The 24,755-nt window shown below is 36.2% G+C and overlaps 2 long non-coding RNA genes across 2 annotated transcripts in view; one reads left to right on the top strand and one right to left on the bottom strand.

The window, feature by feature from the left end:
• Nucleotides 1-24,755, bottom strand: part of LOC115294107 — a 145,771-nt gene that overhangs the window by 34,836 nt on the left and 86,180 nt on the right. The window lies entirely within an intron of this gene.
• Nucleotides 919-17,813, top strand: LOC115294108. The gene is made up of 3 exons (XR_003909725.1): nucleotides 919-1,004; nucleotides 11,595-11,657; nucleotides 17,761-17,813. It is a non-coding gene; the product is annotated as an uncharacterized LOC115294108 (long non-coding RNA).

The raw sequence follows: 24,755 nt of genomic DNA on the forward strand, positions 1-24,755 counted from the left end.
CTTCAGAATATTTCACTTCCTCTTTCTGATTTTTCAATTTGGTGGATTTCTTTTAACCTATTACTTTCGGGTTTTGTTTGCTTGCTTGTTTTGTTTCATTTTGATTTGTTTCTGTTTGTTTGTTTGCTTTGATATTATTGTAGGAGAGCAGTGAATTTGTATTTCTCAGTAGTTCAGGATATTTACTAAGCATCATAGTAACAAAATGTTTCTATATATTTACCTGTATTGCCTTGCCCCTGTTACCGAATGCTGATACACATGGGTTATTTTTGTTATACAAAAAATAATTGATCAATGTATAACAAAATTAGCTCTGTCAAACTATTTGAATGCATTAAAATATTTGATATCTTAGACATAGCTTAATGATTTATAAATACTTAATTTCTGTGTAAAAATACTGATCTGACTTTTAAAAAAATTTTTTTACGTTTATTTATTACGGAGACAGAAACAGAGCATGAGTTGGGGAGGGGCAAAGAGAGAGGGAGACACAGAATCTGAAGCAGGCTCTAGGCTTCGAGCTGTCTGCACAGAGCCCAATACGGGGTCCAACCCACGAACCGTGAGATGATGACCTGAGCCGAAGTCGGACACTTAACCAACTGAGCCACAAAGGCACTCCTGATCTGACTTATTAACAAAATTAAATTTTATATGTCATGAGTCAACTATCTATGTTGGAAACTCCCAAGATTAAAGTATTGGTGACAAAGATAAGATGTGCTTTCTTGTGTATTTCATTCACTTAAATAAGTTAGGAGTTAATGTTGATTCTCTTTCCACTCTTCTCTCCATGAGAAAAGGTAAGATATACATCAATGTTTAAAAGCCACATCATTACAAAGTTCATTACACTTAGCCTGCCAATTTTCCTTTTCTAATTTAGATGAAAGGCTACACAGATTGAACAGTCATGATTATCTAGGTTTTGCGAGTCTTGTGGAGCTTCAGAAGTTGGAACGGATCCCTGACCTGCTCACTGCTGACCACTGTACCAGGTACTTCCCCTACCTTCTGAATAATGATTCTAATGACATTCTGTTCATCATACAACTTTCCAACCCTAAGGCATCTGATTTGAGGGAACTGAAGGCATTTGCTGACCATGTTCACTGTCACTAAGTGACACTACCTGATTATATTAAATCATGGCACTTTTAATATAATTCAAGTGGCCACAATTTACTAAAGGCATTTTCCCCTCCAATTTTAATTTGAAAATAAAATGATAGAGGGACCTGGATGGCCCAGTCGATTGAGCCACTGTGACTCAGGTCATGATCTCTATCATGATACCTGAGTTTGAGCCCTGCATCGGGCTATGGGCTATCAGCTCAAGGCTTGCTTTAGATCCTCTGTCCCCCTTTCTCTCTCTGCACCTTCTCCACTCACGCTCTCTCTCTTTCAATTTCTCTCTTTCTCAAAAATAAACATTTAACAAATGACAATAATTTTTTGCTGCAAAAAAGTTTTTCTGTTAAAAGTCAGGCAAGTATTGATTTTTTATAAAGTGGTCATGCAGATGGAAATAATTTCCCAGATTATTTCATAGCATATCAGCTTTGGATGCACAAACACAACCCTAGAGTCAGCAATTCATAATATGCATTCTGGGGCTGGTCTTCTGCAGGGAGCATCATGACTACGCTGCCACGTGTGAATTTCATTTCCCGGCTATGGCTTCTGTAATTCTTGTTCCTGTAAGGATGTATTTTATAGGAACAAAAATGGCCTATATTTGGTTAAAAAAATAAAGTGTTTCATTACAAATGCTGAATGTTGGATCAAACACTCATTAACTGAATAATATTACCATTACTTTCAGACTCAAAGTATTTTATATTTAACCTCTTCTTTCCCTATCAGTATAAGACTCCTATTCTTCACTTGAATAATTTGAATCCTCCTAAGAGGAAAAATAAACTCAAATAAAACTGTATTGTAATGTTAATTTACATAGAAAAACAGTATAAAGTAGGTTCTAGTGTAGTTTCGCTTATCTTAGAAGTATATTTTCTAATAGGTCTCTACCAGCTTAGATGTCAGAGATCTTATTTGAAAACTTCAAATCTTCAGTACCGCCAGGAAGGCTATATTTGAAAGATAACTGAAATTCTTAAGATTTAATTGTGACAGTTTTTAAAATGTTACTATAATAGTTAATTAGATAAAATACAGAAAAGAAGATTTTTATTGTCATTATTGTCTTAATAAAATAACTAAAGCCCAGCTTTACCCATATCATTCCCCAGCTTGAAAACACTTAATCAACTCCCCATTTACCCACAGAATAAAATGTGAATCCTCTCAGCCGTATGTAAAACCCTCAAGATGTGACCTGACCTATGCCACCTATCTTATCTCTCTGTTACATTCCCTAGTTGATCTTATTCTTAAAAGTATTCAAGAATAAGATTAGAGTCTTTCATTGATAGCCTGTGTCCATGTTAAGTATTCCTATCTTACTCTCATTTCTTTCTGCTATACAACCAGATAGCTAAAATGTTCTAAGTAAATATTCTGCTTTCATTCAAGACAAGGTAATCTGTCTTGCAGAGAATGGACTACATCAATTTAATTAATATGCTCAATTTCAAGTAAAGTAATGTATTATTACTATTCCATGGAGAATTCCCACACAGAGATAACACTGACACCTTCATAATGGACTCTATTTTGAAAATATTTTTTTTGAAGTAACATTATGCTCTTTCCCTCTTCACCCCAGCCCCCAACAGCATTACACTTGTCAAGATACACTTACATCCTTTTTTGCCATATGAAGCTCACCCTGTATGAGATGTTTGGCTGATTCAGAAGATTTTAGTGATCGAACTTTTAGAATGATAGGTTAAGTACTTTAAAAAGAATATTCTTAAACTGTACGCCACCACAACAACTAAAAACAGCAAGACTAATTCTTTCCTGTATAGAAACGCCTTCCCCTAACCTCTTAAGGCCTTTTTAGCTATGTGGTATCAATCTTGCTTTGGGATACGTGTTCTTACCTCATAATTATTGATTTCCACTTAATTCATGACCAGAATAAATAATCGGTGACCTTTCTCAGTTAGCAAGGGCTTATGTTAATATGCAACCTTACGGTTGGCGTCATAAATTCCTTTCAAAACAGAATGATCTTGTTTACTATTGATTTGAAACTATATTTCAAATGGTTTTTAAGATGGTGCAATAACCGATTTTTGTATAAGGTTTGGAAGGTCAAGCCCCTACACCTGACCTTTCTAAACCTATAAAGGTAGGAATGATGCTTAAGTAACCCTTTAACTCCTTTTGGATTCCCCCAACTTCATAGTAGGGGAAGCTCATTTGCATGCAAAGCTACCTGGTAGATAAAAGCAAAACTGAAGCACAAGTGACCTTGTGTCTAAAAATGACATGATTTACCTCCAGCATCGCCGTTCCTATTAAGCCCTCCTTGAGCACCACCACCACCACCACCACAGGCACAAACACTCTTTCCCACCTCTCAGTTCCCATAGAATCGTAGTGATGTCATAGCACTGTTGATTATTTTAAATGTTTATCTTACACTAGCCAGAGTTTCTGGAGGTCAGAGACTGTCGTACTCATTTCTGATTCCCCAGAAGTAGCTTCATATATAGTACATGCTCACTAATGATATATGCTAATGAATGAGTATAACTTTTCTATCCTCTCTGGTGTTTTTTTTTTTTTTGAACAAATGTAGCACTTTTGCTCAGTACTTTGATGATTAATCAAGTGTTCCCTTTAGTTGATTGTTTCTGCATCCCACTTAATTTTTCAATCACTAGAAAAAGAGCAGATACAAAGTTGCTGAGTGGTAATACTACGATTTCTTATTAATTAATTTATCAGTTCCAATAGCTATTAAGCAACTACTATGCCAAGACAGTGTTGGTCCTCAGGTCAAGATTATTTCTTTAAAAGATAAATTCAAGCCTCATTCCAAATGTACCAAATAAGAAATTCCAGGGAAAGAGCTGAAAAATCCCTGTTTTGAAGTCTTAAAAGGTGAACCTGATGATCAGCTAAGTCTGAAGATTCTTGAACTGGAATTTACAAAAAGAAAAACAAAAACATGCCACCGAAGACAAATAAGACAGTGTGTCCCAGTTCAGTCTCGTGCTTTTCTGCACTGCATGCCTAGTGAGTAAATCTGGATGTACAAAGAACCCACCACCAACAGTCAAAAACAGAACAAATACAAAAAATCAGAACCAATCTTAACAAGTAACAGATTACTTATGACAATAAATGGAATATACACACATATGAATGTTCTAGCCGATGGGGTGATTTTCTAGGACTGAGATATTAGAATCAAAGAACTTGTATGACAAAAATACCACTTAACCAGAACAGTGGAACAAAAGGGTAAAGTATACATATGTGCTGTAACATTTCATAGGGCCATAGAAATATCAATACATTTTAGATTCCCATTCTTGGACTGACAGAAAAGGTGCCTTTTAAAATATTAGAAAATGTGTTTAGCTGATGTCACAAGGTAACCCCATGAGCCCAGTGAACTACTAAAAGTGTAAAGCTAGGAGAAACCAGCTCTAACCAGGCAAAACAGCTTTGATAGACATCATCCATCTTTTATCAGCTGTAATATATGATTTCACATCCATGCAGGCAAGTTGGGACAGAAAAACATCCTAGAGAAAATCAAACCAGTGTAAAATTATACACACAGAATTGATGAAAGCCTACAGTGAAATATAAGTAATTCTTGAAGAGTGAAAGAAAGATGGGAATTTTTTTAATGGGTACATTCTCTCATCTTCAAATGAAAACATGCATTATCTATGGAATTATTTTCTGATATATTTAAGCTGAGGACAAAGCCCTTTAATATCATAGTAATTATTAATGGGTTATTGTTTGAAACTAGTATTTTTTAAAAAATTTTAATGTTTACTTATTTATTTGAGAAAGAGAGAGGGAGAGAGAGAGAGAGAGAGAGAGAGAGAGAGAGAATGCATGGGGGAGGGGCAGACACACACACACACACACACACACACACACGCACACACACAGAATCCAAAGCAAGCTCCAGGCTCTGAGCTGTCAGCACAGAGCCCAATGTGGGGCTTGAATCCATGAACCAGGGGATCATAACCTAAGCCAAAGTCAGACACTTAACCAACTGAGCCACCCAGGTGTTCCTGAAAATAGCATTTTTTTTGAGACAAGTTTTTTTTTAATAGTTTATTGTCAAATTGGTTTCCATACAACACCCAGTGCTCTTCCCCATAAGTGCCCTCCACCATCACCACACCTCTTTTCACCCCTCCCCCTTCCCCTTCAACTCTCAGTTCATTTTCAGCATTCAATAGTCTCTCAAGTTTTGCATCCCTCTCTCTCCCCATGTCTCTTTCCCTCTTCCCCTCTCCCTGGTCCTCCATTAGGTTTCTCCTGTTTTCCTCCTAGACCTATGAGTGCAAACATATGATATCTGTCTTCTGCCTGACTTATTTTGCTTAGCATGACACCCTCAAGGTCCATCCACTTTCCTACAAATGGCCAGATTTCATTCTTTCTCATTGCCATGTCGTACTCCATTGTGTATATATACCACATCTTCTTGATCCATTCATCAGGTGATGGACATTTAGGCTCTTTCCATGTTTTGGCTATTGTTGACAGTGCTGCTATGAACATTGGGGTACATGTGCTCCTATGCATCAGCATTTTTTCTGTATCTCTTGGGTAAATCCCTAGCAGTGCTATTGCTGGGTCATAAGGGAGTTCTATGGATAGTTTTTTGAGGAACCTCTATACTGTTTTCCAGAGTGGCTGCACCAGTTTACATTCCCACCAACAGTGTAGGAGGGTGCCCGTCTCTCCACACCCTCGCCAGCATCTATAGTCTCTTGATTTGTTCATTTTAGCCATTCTGACTGGCATGAGGTGGTATCTCAGTGTGGTTTTGATTTGTGTTTCCCTGATGATGAGTGATGTTGAGCATCATTTCATGGCTGAAGGACTTGAATGTGAGACAGGAAACCATCAAAACCCTCGAGGAGAAAGTAGGAAACAACCTCCTAGCCCTCCACCGCAGCAATTTCCTACTCGACACACCCTCAAAGGCAAGGGAAATGAAAGCAAAACTGAACTCTTGGGACTTCATCAAGATAAAAAGCTTCTGCACTGCAAAGGAAACAATCAAGAAAACTAATAGGCAACTGACAGAATGGGAAAAGATAGTTGCAAATGACATATCAGATAAAGGACTAGTATCTAAAATATACAAGGAACTCACCAAACTTCACACACACAAAACAAATAACCCAGTGAAGAAATGGGCAGAAGACATGAACAGACACTTCTCCAAAGAGGACATCCAGATGGCCTACAGGCACATGAAACGAAAATAGTATTTTTAAGGAATGCTTATTTTCAGGTATTCATTAAAGTGCTGTTGAGTGTCTAAGAAAGTTCTAAGCAGATAATTTAATTGATTTGCAAATGGATGGAATGAAGAAAGTCTGATCAGAGGCTTAATCAGATAGTTTGCTAAGACTTGAATGTGCCTGTTCAGGTTGCCAAAGATATAATTATAGTGTCGACATTCTAAACTCAGTAATATGCTTTTACCTTCAATGGACTAATGGAAAATTTGAAATCAGAGATTCTTCATTTAACTGCTCTTCACCCTAAAGTTTAGAGTACTTCAAAACCAATAGGTATAATACAAAAATAAAACCATGGGAGACATTTCACAACACAGAGATGCTAGGCTCTGATTTACTTCCCACCATCATGCATGTTTTTTCCTTCCTACTCTTATGCTGTGTTGATGATCTAGAGCCTGCAAAGAAGCCCACTACATTCTGTTTTCTTCTGATTATGCCTCATGACTTCCTGCTATAAGCTTTGTACTTCATAAAGGCCATCCTGAGATAGAAAAATAGGAACCATATCTTTTACTCTGCATAGTCCAGTGGACTTTTGATATTGTTAAATTAACCAATCAAACATATAAATGTTCATTATTTACACCTTGTCAACCTCCTCTCGATAAACTGTAACTTAATCACAGTAATGGTACATATAAGCATGAACTAACTAAGTAGCTACACAAGAGAGTACAGTTTTAGGTGTTGAGCTGTATTTGACTAACTCTCCATTCACATCAGGATTTAAGGTAAGTAGAAAAGAAAAAAACTGAAAAAGCTTGGAGGTTGGTGAAAGATAAGAACTTGCAGAAATAGATAATAGAATACCATGCTTCATGTTAATTATTGCATTTTCTTCATTTTATTCTTAATTTACCCACAGTTAAGTCTTTCAGATTTAAGCTCCAGTTCCTAAAGCTTTCACAGTGAGGGGAGAGCAAGTGAGAAATGGGAAGAATCGTGAAAGGATTAACATGGACACTTTGTTCATCTGCTCTCCTTTTTCCTGCTATCATCTCAGCATCTGAGTTCTTCAAGAGATACAACTGGACTCCGACATCAGGAGTTTCTGGGGGAATTCTGGGAGGACAGTTGCCTCACCTGGACTCTTCCATTCTGAAGAAAATAGACCCAATTCCCATATTAATGTTTTGGCACCTAAACAGGTGGGGAATATATTGAGGAAGACTGAAAAAAGGCAAAGGCCAAAGGTTGCTTATTTATCTCCAGGAATAATTGTGCCATAGGTTTGCAAGCTGGTTTTACATGACTTTGCTTATGTATTTCCCATACATTTACATGCCACTTGCAAAAATGCTTACTCTGTATCAAATCAGATCAAATAATTAGCAACAATGGACAACTACTGTCTAATTTACTGCTTTTATAAAATGAAGCTTATGTTCACAGATACTAATGTAGAGAAGTAGACAAAGTAGCTTTAAGCTCTCAATGGATCATAATTTAAAAGAGTGCACTTATGTTACCAAATTCTTGATGGTTTCTAGGACAAGCACTTTTTGCAAAACTTCTTGCAATTAATCTTGTAAACTTCCCAATTAGACTTATTTTGGGAGAAAGTAATAGCTGTTCTTCTCATTAGTGTGTCTGACTGTAAGACAGGAAGGATTTGAGAATAACCAGGAAGCCAGGTAAATTAAGGTCAATGCTTGAAACTTTTATTTAATGTTATACTTTTCCTGAGAAGTTCTTAAAGGACCATTTGTTAATTTAATCAAAAGTTGCTGGCATAAATGCTATCCTGAGGGTGGGGGCTGATGGGATGAGGTGGAGGAGAGGAGGGAGAATTGAGCCTGTGACAGGATTCTAAACTTGGCTCAACATTCATCATCTCAAAGGTGACTGTGTCATCATGACAGATCATGAAGGGGAAGGACAAATGATGAGCTGGGAGGGGGACTTAAATACGGGCAGAGGATGCTCATTAGTTACATTATCTTGACCTAATGGAAGTCTTGGCTTAGGAAGGTGGCACTTACATGAATGAAACTCATGTCCTAAATTCAGGATGCTGGCAGAGTAGAAACAAGTTACCAGAAGGTCGTGGGTCATAATCTCAATACGTAGTTTATGGAGTCTGGGAGATGAGTGGTGAAAAGTAACCACTGCCTAAATAATATTTGGTAATGAAAATTGATTTCAAATGCTCTCTCTCTCTCTCTCTCTCTCTCTCTCTCTCTCTCTCTCACACACACACACACACACATACACCCCAAACAGACTCACTATAACTCTGATAAAAATAAATAAAAGTAACTCTATGATAAAAGCAAGTTTAATTTGGGGTGATTGCTATATACTCATTTGCTTGATCCTTTTGGAGATGTTATTAGGTTTAGTCAAATATGCTTTCCTTGTTACCTATGCATAATACTTTTAAAATATGAAAACTCTGGAAAGAAGCCCAAATTGCAGAATTAAAAGTGCATGTGCTGACAATCTCCTATCAATTAACTATATCTGGACTCCAAAGTATTTTAAAATAACTAATTGTTGAACTGCAAGAATGTCTATTATCTCCTTCACTTATAAAGTAAATTAGAGCTGTTGGAGGATTTTCTTTCTTCCATTTCTTTCTTTTTCTTTCCTGAAGCTTACATTGTATTGGGGAAAAGAAAACAATCTGAACACATATTTATCAAGAAACAAATAGCACTTACTATGTATAGGTAATGTTCTATATGTTTTACAAATATTAATGCATTTGATACTTACTACAACCCTGACCTTGGTATGTGAAGTGGTGTGTTACTTGAAGGTAAATAGATGGTGACCACAAAACCTAAAACAACCTCCAGGAAGTTGGTAATGAAGTTTTTATACCAAAACATAACAGAAACATTCATAACAGAACCATTAAGAAAAAGGAAACTACAGCCCATTATCCCTCATGAACTCAGATGAAAAATTCTTAGAAAACTTAAGCAAAGGTGGGGCACCTTGGTGGCTCAGTCAGTTAAGCATCAGACTCTTGATTTCAGCTCAGGTCATGATCTCACAGTTTGTGAGATGGAGCCCCGGGTTGGGCTCCATGCTAACGGCATGATTTCCCATGGGATCCCCTCTCTCCTTCTCTCTCTGCCCGTCCCCACATTTTCTCTCCCCTAAAAATAAATAAATAAGCTCAAATAAACTTCAGCAATGGCAATCCAATATAAAATTGGATATTTTATGCATACATACATACATACATATATGAATGGTATAGATCATGTCCATGTGAGGATAATCCCAAGAATGTAGGATTGCCCCCCTCACATACTCTCCCTCTCCAACTTCAGTTCTATTTACTGATTTATACTTACTCTACAAATACTGCCTTGTGTGGGATGTTCCCCTTCCACATTCTTTTCCAGCTTCCTACACTTCTCTACTCATTACAGCAATTATTATTTTAGAGTTGTTTTGGCCATTAGATTATTAGTTGTTGGAAGCTGGGACTATGTATTACATATTTCTGAATTCTTAAAACTTGTCATACTTCTGCTATTTAAAACATATCTGTTGGATAGAACAGCACTAGGGAGGTGCCCAGAGAGGTCCTAACTCTAAAATTGCCCCTATTTACCTACTGTTAAAATTCCTCATTAAAGCTTCTGTCCTTGGGGGAAATGTTCCTGTCCTTTATTAATATGCAAACATTTCGAACTACTTAACACATTTCAGGTTTTTGACAGCTATTTACACCCTGGTGTTAATTGGTTTATCCCAGCCTTTCTGCTGTTGTAGTTTGCTGCCAGCAGGATTTAGGGAAATGTGCATACAGAGTGTGTTTGTGTGTGTGTATGTGTGTGAGTTAGAAAAGAAAGAAGAGAGGGAGGGTGGAGTGGAAAGAAAAGAGAAAGGAGAAAGAGTTTAAATTTACTAAGTGCCTGAAAGGAAGATCATTGATGAAATTTAGCACTGCAGAGGTTTGCCCAGAACCAGAGGAGGTAAGTGAAATTCTAGGCAGAATTATGATTCTGTCCCAAGTGCACACTTGGGACAACAAATAATTGGGAGTCCTTGAATAATATCGTTTAATATTTGTTCAACATCTATTAAAATGGAATAATAATAGTAATAATAATAATACAATGGAATATTATATGGCCTTAAAAAGGAGATCCTGCCATTTGAGACAACATGGATGAACCTGGAGGACATTATACTAAGTGAAATAAGCCAAACACAGAAAGAAAAAAAACTAAATGAGTACACTTATATGCAGAATCTAAAAAGTCAAATACATAGAAGCAGAGAGTAAAGTGGTGATAACCCAGGGACAGGGAGGTGAGAGAAATGGGGAAACATTGGTCAAAGAATACCAAGTTCCAGTCGTGTGGGATAAATAAATCTAGAGATCTCATATACATAGAATGACTATAGTTAATAATATTGTATAGAATATTGGAAATTTGCTAAGAGAGTTCAGACACTCTCACCATACAAACACACACACACACACACACACACACACACACACACACAGGTAATTATGTGAAGAGATGGATATACTTATTAGCTTACCTATACTAATCATTTCACCAAATATATGTGTATCAAATCATCATGTGGTGTACCTTAAATATGTATAATTTTTACTAAAAAATTTAAAGACTTACAAGATTAGCTATTAAAATTGAAAACAAATATATATTTGCCTCTTATCTCCTTCCACCAATAAAAATGGAATTAACATACCACCAAAAATCTGCAAGACATTTCTCTTTTTGATGTTTATACTAGTTGGTCTCTATATGTCAGTGTGTCTGTATATACAATTTTCTTAACCAAGCTTCTTTTAAGGCATATTGAAAGGAGTACACTATAAATGGTAAATTCCTCTTTTCTGGTAAGAAGATTTATATCATGCAGTAGAATTTTTTTAGAATTCTGTTGATTATAATTCTATATAAGAGTTATATAATGACACAGTTGCATTAAATCCATTCTATAAATGCTATAATAAATAATAAATACAAAAATAATTTATATATAATTATAAAATTATTTATATAATATATAATACATATTTATATTTATAAAATAAATACAAATATAATTTTATATGATATAAACTATATAATATATTATTTTTTATATATAACATATATATTACTCATCCAGTATTCAATCCAGAATCACAAATAACATTTGTATGTCATGCATTTTTAGGTGTCTTTAATCTGGAAAACTTAGACAAATCTTTCATGAGCTTACATGACCTTGAAATATTTGGTGAGTTCAAGCTAATCTGAATATTTCTTAATTGTGATGGAGTATTTGTGTCGAAGCTTCCATATGAATAGCTTCAAGGTCTGCATTTTTTGCAGAAGTATTACAAAAGTGATATTATATCTTTCTTGTTGCATGATATCAGGAGGCACATGATATTGAGTTGGTTCATTACTAGTTAAGTTTGATCACTTAGATTATGTCTACCAGATTTGTTCACCATAAGGTTCTCATAGCTCTTTGTAAGAAACACATATTGTATGGATTCTTTGTGACTCAAAAATATCTTCTTTCTCATCATAAGTTTCACCACTATAATTCACCCACATAATCTCTACCTAAACGAATTTATTCCACTAGTATCTGTGAAATGGTGATTTTGTAATTCTATAATTTCTTCTATGCTTATTGAAATTCTCCTAGAAGATATTTTCTTTCTTCCCATTTATTCCTTTTCTTCATTTATATTGGCATGAACACTTGATCTAAATTTGCTTTATGGGCTATAATATGCTAATACCATTATTTTTTTAGTACCTAAATTCTCCCAGATTTGGTCAGTGGCAGCCATTTCAAAGTAGTTCCAATGTTGTTTCCCCATTATTCCTAGAGCCCTTCTTTTTCTTTCTGATTGTAATCTGACCTTTGTATGTTCTTTGCACCAGCTTACAAATCAGTCATTTATATGAGACCTTAGGTTGCTTTTATCAGAGAATGGCATTTAGAAACCAAGGTCTGGGTAAAAGGTATGCTCATTGCAACTGCAGTGCCTTGCTTCTAAATCCAGTCACAGATGATGTGTGTATTAAATACACACACAGACATGCACACATACATGCATGTACACACACACCTTTATATTTAGTTTTGTATTCACCTATCTATTTATCTCTGTGTTATTTATTTATTTATTTATTTTATTTTATTTAAAGCATGAGTTCAATTACAATCGACACTATAGGGATCATTCCAGTCTTTTCCTTTCTATATTTTCAACTTCTAACATGAATACATCTGGTCCTCATAAAGAACACATTTATATGTTTGTTTATCTCAGAATAAATATAAAATAATTTAGAATTTCCAATATATACCACCACAGAAAACAAACTTACTTAATAGAATTCAGTATTTGTTTATAGCATCTTCTAGCTTTAGCATATATAGTGAACATACTAATTTTGAAGTTACTTACTAACACACCCTCCCTTGTGGTTTTGTTATTTATTTTCAGTACAGGTTAGCTTATTCATTATAGCTTTTCATTTTGATATATTTCTTAACCTGGATAATTGCATTTGTTTTAGCGTTTGTTTTTTAATTTTTTGTTTATGAGAAAAACATAACATGAGTTTAAAAACCAAAGCTATATAAAAAGGAACACACAGAGAAGTGTCCCTTTCCCCCTTCCTTTCTATCCTGTTCCCATCCTTCATTCTTTCCACCTCTTTCCTATGCACCTTCTATACAGCATATCATTCATTTCTGATCTCTCTCTTTCCTGTGTTTTTGCACAATGATCAGAGATATTTTTGTATTTTTATAATCCTATTTTTTCTGAGACAAAACAGTTTATTATAGATATTTTTGCCATTGTATTTTTTTGCCTAAAATATATTCTAGAAATTATTTCCTACTCATTTATAGAAATACAGCATCTTTTTTTTTTTAAACAGCTGCATGGTATTTTATTGTGTGGATGGAGTTACTCAACCATACCGTTTTGGATAGAAATTTGCATTGTTCTTAATATTTTCCAGAAACTTTAATTTTAATAAAGTTGAAAATTCTGCTTTTTTACTAAAATGGACAAAATAATTATTGAAATAAATAAAATGATCCTTATGACTAAGAGTGACTAGAAGATTTCTTTTGGTATATAAAAGTCAATACACAAGACATGGAACTTATTCAAGAATTCATCTAGAAGCTGGAGATAGTACGAAACAGTGGGTTTGGACAATTGTAGGAGGAAAGCAAATGTAATTTCTATCATTGTACACTATATTTATTATTCACAATTCGCATTTCATCAGTATCATAGGTAATTCCAAACAAAACATCTGAATATTTTAGCTCTATACTCTGTTTACATGTGTATTCTTAATTAAGTATTAAGTATCTATAAAAACTAAACGAAGATAAGCATATACCTGGATAATAGAAAGAATAGAAATCATTGTTGTTTGAGAAAAAATGTAAAACTGTCTATATCCAAGTAAAATTACGCATGTATATATAGTGCACACACACATACACACACACACACACATATATATGAGACAGTCAGGCAGAGAGATAGAGACTGTCAGATAGCATATATAGATATTATATACTACACATTATATATTTTATGTTATTTATATACTATATTTCATACATATATATATATACAGACTACAAATTACTAAAGTAGAGTAAAAAACATTAATTGAAACTAACCTCCATTATTTATCTATATTACTGGATTGAAAAAGCCTCTCCTTCAATAAAGGGGTGCTTAAGTAAGGGAAGTTTGTAAGGTGGAGTGACCCCACAAACAGATAAAGACAGGGCAAGACCTCTGCTCTGAAAACATGTCCTCCATTTGGGATAAGTTGTCTATATTCAGTATACAGTAAACATTCATTCATTTGCAAGTAACAGAACATATAACATAAAAGAGATCAAACAAAAAAAGTAATTTATTGACTCAGAAAACTCGAGCCAGAAATCTCCATTTCGGAAAAGTCTTTATCCAACTGATAAACTATGTCTCCCCAAACCAGATTCTTTTGTCTCTTTAGTTTACTGTCAATTACATCAGTTTTTTCTTTTGTTAAATCAGGATATTTGCCAGAAACATCCAAGCAGCAAACATGACTCACTATATTGCTCTTCTTGCCTGTTCAACCCCAGTAGGAGACAGTGCATCCCTGTACTAACCATTGAGCAATAGCCTTGTGCTTCACTTTGGGACAACTGAGATTACATTTCCACATCCAATCAAACAGTGTAGCTGGATGATTGAACACACTTGTTGTCTTACCTCCTGACACCTATTTGAAATATCTATCACTAAGAGCTTGAGATAGGGTCAATTGATTTCAAATCACAGGTTGCTATTCAGTGGGCTGAAACTGACTGGATGTTGCAAAAACCTTCAACAATATATGGTACACCCAGTAATCACTTCATATGTCCAACTATGTCTATCTGAAAACAGAGAAATGGGGGAAGTATTCTGTTGGTGCAGCTTCACAGATTATTTCCATATTTTCATTTTAGAATTCCATGAGTAGCATCTCTTTTCCTTAAATGATGATGCTCAGGCTTCCAATTACTATAGGCCTCTTTTCTTTCCAGCCAAAAATTAAGAACAATGTTTTAGGTGCTTTTTCTAACCTGTATATTTTTGTTATAATCATTTATTAAATAGAAAGAGGTGACTGTGAGGAGAAAGTTTATAGAGATGTTTTCAAGTTTCTCCTTTATTTCCAAGACTCCAAGAAACTTGAGATAAAGTATCTGTTACAAAGAAATTTTGGTAATAAGTTTAACATATTTAAGAATATTTAATATATTTTAAATTAGAACCAAATATGATCCTTTATTTCCATTATGGCAAAAAAGAAAAGTGGAAAAGATGTCATTGGCTACGTAATAAAACATTTCCAAGGTTGGTGTACTGTGACTCAGAAGTTTCCACTTTCCTATTTTTTTCTTTAGGACATGTTATATGACTTTGTAGTGTGGGGAATTGTTGGCAGAAATGAAATCATTTAATTTGACACTTTCTGTTTTTAACTTCTTTTTGGTAAATGTGTGTACTGTGCCTTAAAAAGTAAGAAAAACAGGAGTGCCTGGCTGGCTCAGTCAGTTAAACATCCAACTTTGACTCAGGTCATGATCTCATGGTTCATGGGTTTGAGACCTGCATCAGGCTCTGTGCTGACAGCTCAGAGCCTGGAGCCTGCTTCAGATTCTGTGTCTCCCTCTCTCTCTGCTCCTCCCCTGCTCATGCTCTGTCTTTCTCTGTCTCTCAAGAATAAATAAATGTTAAATTAAAAAAAAAACAAAAACAAAACTAGAACTGCTTAAATGTTATACCTATCTGCCAAGAGAAGGGAAGTCTCATTTTGGGGAAAATAGACAATCACATTAGGGTAGCTTGACAAAAATGAAAATTAATTATTTGTAAGCCTTAAGGGAAACCATTAGTCTAAATAGGAATGCTAAAAGAACACACTGTATAAGGAGAAAGGAGGCTTTTTTTCCCGTCACACTAATTTATGCAGAAACTAAACACAAATATAATGATCATGGAATATTTGTTTCTACTGCATTGTTTGAATTAATGTCTCCAAGGAATAGACTATCAAGTTAAATCAGCATTAAGAACCTTTTCATGAATTTCATAGTCTCAAATTAGCATTAACTATTTGGTATTCAGAATGCCAATCTTCAAAACTATCTTAATGAAATTATCTGTTTTTAGAGGATATTCCTTATAATTTGTTCAGTGTTTTGAGTGTAGCAAAAGTTCCTCAAAGAGAAAAATCATGGGGATTAATTTGCTAATTAAATTACTTAAAGAGAAATAAAAAGAACAGACACTGTAATTGCATCCTGAATTAATGAGTAGTCTTCTTGGGGCTCAGTCAGCTTTAAGATTATGGGGAAAGACAAAGGACCTCAATTCCTGTGAGGCAATAGGCATATATGTGATTAATAAGATGAACAAATCCAAGGAGTCTTAAGACCCATATGAAACTTACAACCAAGACACAGCCTCTGGAGTGGGTTAGGTCAAAGGGAAAAAGTCAGAAGTCTTTGGAAGGAGGTGGAAGGTCCTGACGGCTCCATTTGATTTCTCCCCATTGAGATTGTACAAATGACAAACAAGGTAAACAATGTTCAGACAACAGTGTAAATTTCTGGCTAGATGGTAGAACTATGTGCAATGTCCACACATTGCCTTTAAATAGCAGAAGCCTATTATCTTGTAAGGGTCTTAAATAATAAGTTATTTGGTGACATGTCTAGAATTTCTCCTCCATCTCTCCTCATCTCCACATGGCAGGATCAAGAATTTGGATAGAGCTTGACTACCTGTAATTCTACAGGATAGTGATGACCCAGAGAAGCACTGTTTTACTACTGGTGATATTTTTGTGATCTCAATATACTCATGACTGGTGGCCTAAAGGATATATACGTACTAACTACAAATATCTTTTTATACTTTTTGATTTACTTTTATAAATAAAGGGAGGAATCAATCAATATATTCAGAATCCAATACTATGATTATCATTATACTGCTTCTATATCATTCAATTTTCAGGTATTAATATGATACATGGATTTTTTTAATTAAAATTTTCCTCCTAAATAAATCGAAATACTTATCACCTGAAGTTTTAAGAAAGTTGAACCATCAGATTTTTTTCCTAAAGAATGTGAAAGATGCCACAGAGCCCTTACTGGTGAGGGGCAAATGCCTGTGTTTCTTGTCATGCAGTCAACTTGCTTCTGTGCTGGATTGCCCAGCTAATTCAACCTCTAGTTCCATTTTGCCTACCATGACTTCTACCCAGAAATAAGGAAACAGCTTGGAGAAGAAGCTGGAGGTAGAGATTATGATAAAAATTTAGGAGTGAAGGATTCTGCACAACTCTGGAAGTAGGTGAAGGGAAGAGATGGTTGAACCAACATTCCTTCTACCACCAGCTGGAAGCATTTTTCACTCCTGACATCAAAAAGTTAATTGTTGAATTCAATACCTTGCGTGTGCCAAGCTGAATGCTGTTGGGATGTTGCTTTAATCAGATGGCAGAAGATCTCTGATTCCCTCATTCTCTAGGTTTCCATTCTGGTCACGTGTCTCCCTGTTTGGATAGTTTTCCAGTCTACACTGACTCTTATTCCCCCTTATGTCTCAGATCAGCTAGTACAGGCTTCAATATATAATATTCTTACAAGGAGTTCTGACTGAATCTAGGTTTAGCAAGATGAGGGGTTCTTCATTTTATGAAAATATATGTAATGCCTAATCTAAGTGAACAGATATATTCAGCATGACCTCATTTTCAAGTTAACCTAACATTTTGTATTTTTATACAAGTGTCTTGGAGGAGTGGATGGGAGCCAAACCAAAGGTACAAGAGCATGAAGAGCAAGATAACTTACACAAGCAAGATTAGAAGGAAAACTACCTCAGAGGTATCTGACAGTTTCGTTAAGCCACACATTTCGAAGAATGATTGACACATAGGCTAGTGGAAGTTAACAGGCTACATTTTTGTAGTCCACCACCCAGATTTGGATACCCCATCTTAATGCTTTGAACTTCCCATAAGAAATGGGGCCATCGTTCTTCACTACCTAATTTCAAAGGTTTTTTTGGACAATTGCAAGGGCGATCATTAGTAAGTGCTAATTATCTTGTCAAAAAATTCTTATTAATAAAATATAACCAGTGAGAGGGAACATCCTGGTAACTTATCACAAGGATCTTTTCTTTAATCTGTTTAGCATATATTCACTAATAACTTGTACAAGAATTTTACTTATCACATGTGTGAGTACCCTGTATCTAGGTAAGACAGAAATTATATTAGATGAAAGGAATAGCAGTAATAAAATAACTTGGCACCTGGAGTTGTAAGGCAACCTAACAAATTGAAATTTAGTATTTATAAAGATGATAAGGCCTTAATTTGCTTGAAAACCTAATTGCTTAAGCACAACCTTAGTGGGAGCAGGGAGCATAATTTAGTCCAGTAGGTGAAAAGTAAATGTAAGGCTTTAAGTCAACTGGAACCTTTCCAGAAAGCAAGCAGCATGGTAAAACTAAGTATTAGGAAAATCATTATTTTAGACTACACAATGGATTTCCCTTTCTAAACAAAAACACCAAGCTCTTCATTCAGGTTGGGTATCGCAGATAAGCTGTTTCTCACTTAAAGGGGAATATTAGGATGAGGAAGAGAATGAGTAATGTGGCTGGAGTCAAGGTGGAGAGAAGGGAAATGCTAAGCCAAGAAGAGAAGACAGAGGGAACTAAGAAAAAAAAAAAAAGAATGATCTTCAAATATCTAAGTAGCCTACCTGTCATTTAGAGAAGATCTGATAGTTGGAACCTGAACCCCCAGGAAGAATTGAACAGAAAACACACTTGAATCACTTTGGAAGAATCTTACTGTTTTTTTAATGGAAAGCTTTTAAGTAATAAAATCTTTGAAAATTTATAGCAGAAATTTTGAAAAATCAAGAATGGTGGAAAGGAAAAAAAATTGCACATAATCCGACAGATGTGGAAACACTCTCCCTGCAAACAGCTGAATAAAAGCTACATATTATAATTTATCTCACTGGTAGGAGAAAGATTATTTCTGATATTCAGTTTTCTCATTGAATTAGCAAACAACTGAAAAAGTACATGGAAGCACTCAGAAAACTAGGCAAAATGAGAGGGCAGTGTGAGGGTGCCCACAAGTGGGGCCACCCTTATTAGCCTGTTTTAAGATGTGGTCTGTCTTGCTCAGGTGAGGATTACTTGTTCCTGAGCATCATGAAACATGCGAGTATTGTCTCAATCTCACCAAAGGAATAAAAACTATAACTTTGTATTCTCTGAAGATCAGTCAATAATCCTATACAAAATACATCCTGTATAAAACAGCTTATAATTTAGAACAGTACACAATTATTCAGTTGTTAAGGGTCTATTTCTTTTCTATTTTCTTCTTGGTTTAAAATAAAGATTATGATTACATAAGTGAGGTGCCTCCTGGCTAAGCATTAACCGAAACTGTGTCACTTAAAGATCGCATTGCTTCAGTTTACTGTATCCACTCCGAACCCTGCTAATTTGCTAATTGGGTATGATTTCTGCCTGTAACTCACCAGAATCCTTATGCAGGCAAAGTTAACAAGTCATTTCATAGGTGCTGAACTGCAGTTTTGGTTGCCTTTTCCATGTTTAACAGACTCTGTTTTCTTTGTGACAGTATTTGGAATCCTTGGAGAAGAGGTTTCCTGTTTTTTGTCATTTTACACCCATTATCTTGTTCCACTGCTATCTTGACATATTCCCTTCTCACAGCTTTGATTCGGGAGCCTGAGATAATAAATGAGTTTAGGCTGTGTCTGGGAGAGACTAGACATTCTTGAGTATGAGCGTCCTCTGTAAAGTTTACACAGCTTTGCTCTGCCCCCATTTGGTTCTGCAGGCTGGCCAGGGTTGGGATCCTCTGACAGGCCATATATTTCTTCCCCAAGCAGAGTTTACATTCATTTCTTGGGCAGAAGAGGTGACCTTTGTGCCAAATACTGCTACCTAGCAATTGGAGACTTTGCTTACACATTGTCTGAAAGCTCAGACAGGAATATTGCTAATCTATGCATGACTTTGCTCCTCACAGCCTCGGGAATAATTCCTGGAGATTGGAGAGGGATCTCACTCCATTCTCTACACCAGTCACGTCACCTTAACTGTATTCCCTTCTCTGGTCAGCCATTCTAAAATAAGCTGTCTTGGGGTGCCGGGGTGGCTCAGTCGCTTAAGCTCAGACTCCTGATTTTGGCTCAGGTTGTGATCTCATGGTTTGTGAGTTCAAACCCCACACTGGGCTCTGCGCTGGCGGATTCTCTTTCTCCCTTTCTCTCTCTGCCCCTCCCCTACCTGTGAGTGTGTGTGCACACTCTCTCTCTTTCAAAATAAATAAATAAACTTTAAAAAAGTAAATTAAAAAATAAACAAAAAAAAATCCCTCCATCATTCTCTATACCATTATCCTGCTTTAAATTTTGTTTACATTTTTGTTTACTGTATTGTGTTATTCAGCTATTGCTTGTCTCCCTATGCCCCCCTCCCCGAATGTAAGCACTCTAAGAGCAGGGAGTTTGTTTTTGTCCAGGACTGCAACCCCAGTGCCTAAAATAGTGCCCAGAACAGCATAGGTTTTCAAGAAAACTTGTCTAATAAATAACTGGTTTTGCTAGAGTGATGTATAGAAACAGCTAAAGAATGTGGTGGTTTGCTTTCTCTTATATGCTTGTTTTCCTGCCCCTAGCATAAGCACACACTTAATATGCACACACAGAAATCAAGGGTGGTTTGCCTGGTCATCCGTCTTATGTTAAAAAAATATGTACTCAGTAACTATTTGTTGATAGAGCAAATGCATTAATGAAAGCATGAGTGTGACAACTAAAGGTTGTGTAAAAATATTTTTCTAATGGGAGCACTGAAAGAATAACCCAGGAAGAAAAGAAGAGAAGAACTGAATGAACAGGACAACTTTCATACCTTCTTGCCTAACTGGAAAGACATTATGAGGATGGCACTGAGCTTTTCCCTCTAGTCATTACTGGTGAGACAAGGAGAAAACCCTAGGTGAACAAAGTAAAATATGAAGGGAAGGGGTCCCACTGAATGGTAAATAGGTTGAAATTCAATAAAAGAGTTAGAAAAATATTCTAATTTGCTCCCCATGTTACTGGAGAAACAATTTTAACTCTTCGGTCAGAAGTGTCGACAGTATTCTCATCAAAAAGGCATAGCTGAAGGGAACAATAAGGCTGGCCAGAATGTCTTCCATCTCAAGGTGCAATTTAAAAATAACTTTGTCTTCTCTAAAGATACGGAAACAGGATGAGGAGAGCAGGGAGCGGGATCCAGAGGAAATAGGTATTTTCAGTCCCTTAATAAACATTGACTTGACCTGCCTTTTAAGACTGACAGAGTTAGCCCCCAGGATACCTCCAGGCTTGCTGCATATAATCTGGACCACCACGAAGTCCTGGGACAAAGAATCAATTTGCAAGATCCCAAGGACCTGGTGGCACCTTCCAGCTCCTGAGAAAGGCATCTTGATGAAGGTGCACACATAAATGTTCAAATGTTCTCGGCTGCTTGGCAGAGAGCCTAGAGCAGGAAAAAAAACATTATGCTTCTTTTTGCAAAGTGCCATTAAAAGCCACGGACCATGCCAGATTGAGTTATGAGATGCTTCTTTGCTTTTTGGCTTCCTCGGTATGTCTTTAAGGGTCAGTACAAAGTTTCTCCATAGCCATTTCTCAGTCCTGCAATTACAATTTGCAGAAGCATCTTCCCCTGCAGTTGATAATTAATAAAATATAAGAAAAAGTACCTTTCATAATGCTGATTTTAAAAATTGTGCATACTAGTATACGGGCAAAGTGCTGTCTCTATATGGACCCCTTTAAAGAAAAGGCTTTCTGATTTCTGACAGTTTATGGGGATATTTCTTAACAATAGTTTTCTTTCACACACACACACACACACACACACACACACAAAACATTCAACTTCGTTTCTTAAAATTTTATTGCTACTTTTTTTTCCTTCTTACATTCATTCTTCCTCAAAGAGCAGATCCATCAAGCCATCTGCTTACCCCTAGCTAAGAGTTCTAAAAAGTTCTACTCTACCAGAACATTGGTTGCACTGGTTTTTTTTTTTTTTTATCAGTTTTGATGGTCTATTAGCCCCCAACTGGTATGAACCATATTTTATTCAGAGCTTGGTATTAAAGGAGCAATCAATGAAATTAATTACCGCATTTATTGAAAGCGTATCATATGCCAGGTACGATTTACATACATTAGGTCATTCAGTCTTCTCAACAATTCTGTGAAGGAGAACTATGTTTGTACAGGTGAAGGAACCAAATCACTGAGAAGTCACATTCCTAGGAAATAGTCGAGACCCAAAACCATGTGAATGTCACCACATCCTCTTAACAAAAGTGTGTGTAGTAGGCCCTCAACTGCATACTGCATGAACTGTTATCTGTTGAGTGTAGAACTGCTGGAGGCTTAATATAGCCAACGTGATCTTATGCCCTCAAAACAATTCTGGAAACACCTAGTTCATCTTGTTAGTATTTCCATTGCAAGTCTGCCCTAGTAGACTCCCAGATGCCTCACTGTCCTTACCATCCTTCTGCCTAGTGACTCCATCTGAGTCCAGTTTAGCTAGTGTCATTGCAGCTAGCAATAACAAAGTCCTATTTGCAGAGGCATTAACATAGGCTTGGGTACATTTTTGTGTGTCTCCCATGCCTCTTTCTCTTGCAGTTCAATGCAAAATACTTAGTAAAATCCTCTTTATGGATATGCCCCCTTCTGGAGATGTGGGGAGGGTACATAACATTTTTTCTGACATTCTCTGCTCTTGGGCTGTCATTTCACATGCAATCTGTACCTTTTTCCTGATAGAACTATCATGCCCAGTTTCTCAGTCTGATCTTCAAAGACATGCAACCAGAAGGCCCTGTTGCATGGGAAAGGTCATCTCATCATAAGCTAAAAGAGACAGACAGTTCATGATTCACAGCCTTAGCATCAAGTGAAACTACCTAACTCCTGAGGAAAGCTGACAGATGCTTCTAAAATGCATCATGTTCCCCCACAATGAGTATTGGCTACTAAGGGTTGGAAGGTAGAAGACACCACTAGAGGGGCACCTGGGTGGCTCAGTCAGTTGAGCTTCCAGCTTCAGCTCAGGTCATGATCTCACAGTTTGTGGGTTCCAGCCCTGCGTTGGGCTCTGTGCTGGCAGCTAGCTCAGGGCCTGGAGCCTGCCTCAGATTCTGTGTCTCCCTTTCTCTCTGACACTCCCCTGCTCACGCTGTGTCTCTCTCTCAAAAATAAATTAAAAACATAAGAAAAAATTTTAAAAGACACCACTAGGACAGTGTCACTTTGAAAAGTTGCTGCAAATTATATATATCAGCTTTTATTTTTTAAAACCATCACAGAGTTAGAGTAGGGCTATTAGAAGCTTATTTTATAGTCCAATATTTTAATAGGTGGTTAAACTATGATATCATAGTACCTCATGTACGGTAGCCAATAGAGAGAATAGCCAAGCTCAGCTTTTATATAAAGGCAATTAAACTGCAAGCATCTAATATTTCTTGAGTATTTATTGTATTCAGGCATGGCTAAGCACTTTTCATTTATTATTTCATTTACTACTCATTATTACTTTCAGAGACAAAAACTAATATATCATCCTCATTTTTCATATGAGGAAACTGAGTCATAGGAAAATTAAGTAACTCTCCCAAGGCCGCAAAAGTAGTGAATGGAGCTAGAATTTGAACACTGGCAATATTAACTATTGCAGTTGTCTTTGCTTGCTTAACAGGAGCCGGGAGAATACCCCCTGAGAATGTATTTGGATGGAAATGGCAAAATATAAGACTAGAGAAGCAATAATTCATTGTCTTGAGGACACGTTCTCAGGATACATATGAAACTTTGGCAAAGTCCTCAGGGGTAGGACAAACTCCCTGCTAAGATGGTTCTTCAAAGTCTAAAGAAAATTGACCAATGCTGAACAAAATGGAATGCCTGAGTTGCCCTGGAATATGGTAGAGGAAGAAAACAGATTGGGGAAAATGGGTACTGGAATGGATATATTAAGTAAACTAAGATACCCCATTCCCCAAGGATTCCGTGCCATTGAAGGGCTCAGAGAACACATGATTTATCAAATGTATCAGAAATATCTGATAAGAGGGGCATCGCTGGCATAACTAAGTTCCATAGTAGCTCTCTACAGGCCACAGCTGATGGTAGGGGAAGCACTTACAGATTTGGACTCATTAATATTCATGAAGATGATGAGGTCCCAAAGAAATAGAGGCCAAGTGGTGATACTTAACTGTCAAACAATTTCTGTGATAACCAACAAGCCTGAAAGGACATCCAGTGGTTTTGCTTAACCCACACAAAGTGGTGAAGATGGCTAATGGAGTATGATACCCCTACAGAAAAGTAGGCAAGTATTTTATTTTTAAAGCTTAATATCAACAACTGAAAGGATACAGGAATGGAAGACAGGAGACTAAAGGTGGTAAGAAGGCATAATCTCTTGTTCAGATCCCAGACATAAGGCCATTTTCAAATCCAGAAACTATTGACAGAAGAGCTGGTTCATTTACTAAGAGGAAGCAATATAAAACACCATAACAAGGACATACTGTGGAAATTCCCCCCAGTTTTTCTCCCAAAGGAACCTATGGCTATTTACTTAGGTGGTTTTACCTTGGGGAAATAAGAATATTCAGATATCCCAAACAG

This window comes from Suricata suricatta, chromosome 6 (genome assembly GCF_006229205.1).
Source record: "Suricata suricatta isolate VVHF042 chromosome 6, meerkat_22Aug2017_6uvM2_HiC, whole genome shotgun sequence".
NCBI lineage: Eukaryota > Metazoa > Chordata > Mammalia > Carnivora > Herpestidae > Suricata > Suricata suricatta.